Here is a 239-nt window from a genome sequence, read left to right as displayed (position 1 = left end):
TCTTCTCTCAACCTGGCGTTTGCGAGATTATTGGCTCAAATTATTCGATTAAAAGCACAATTTCTAGAAAATCCAATCAAAGCAATTCGTCTTGATAATGCTGGTGAATTTACTTCCCAAGCTTTTGATACTTATTGTATGGCTAATGGTATAAGTGTTGAACATCCAGTAGCTCATGTTCACACACAAAATGGGTTAGCAGAATCATTTATTAAACGCCTCCAATTAATTGTTAGACC

Source organism: Arachis duranensis, chromosome 7 (assembly GCF_000817695.3).
Source record: "Arachis duranensis cultivar V14167 chromosome 7, aradu.V14167.gnm2.J7QH, whole genome shotgun sequence".
Classification (NCBI taxonomy): domain Eukaryota; kingdom Viridiplantae; phylum Streptophyta; class Magnoliopsida; order Fabales; family Fabaceae; genus Arachis; species Arachis duranensis.
This window is presented reverse-complemented; position numbering follows the sequence as displayed.